This window comes from Nanorana parkeri, unplaced genomic scaffold (genome assembly GCF_000935625.1).
Source record: "Nanorana parkeri isolate BGI_ZX_2015 unplaced genomic scaffold, ASM93562v1 scaffold1310, whole genome shotgun sequence".
In the NCBI taxonomy this organism is placed as follows: Eukaryota; Metazoa; Chordata; class Amphibia; order Anura; family Dicroglossidae; genus Nanorana; species Nanorana parkeri.
The window spans coordinates 413,630-413,863 of NW_017307578.1; positions in this window are offsets into that span (position 1 = coordinate 413,630).

Below are 234 nucleotides of genomic sequence, written 5' to 3' on the forward strand. Positions count from 1 at the left end.
TGTAAAGCAAAGAACAAAAAAAAGCTCTTAGAGAGGAATTTATCAGAACTGGAGCGGACAAAATCTGGATCAGCTGTGCATGGTAACCAATCAGCATCCACCTTTCATTTTTAAAACTTAACTGAAGAATAATGAAAACAATTATTTGGTTAGTGTTGTGTGAGAGAGTAATCCTCGGTCACATTTTCACAACACTGGAAACTAAAAAAAAATACCTGGTAATGAAAGGTGGTT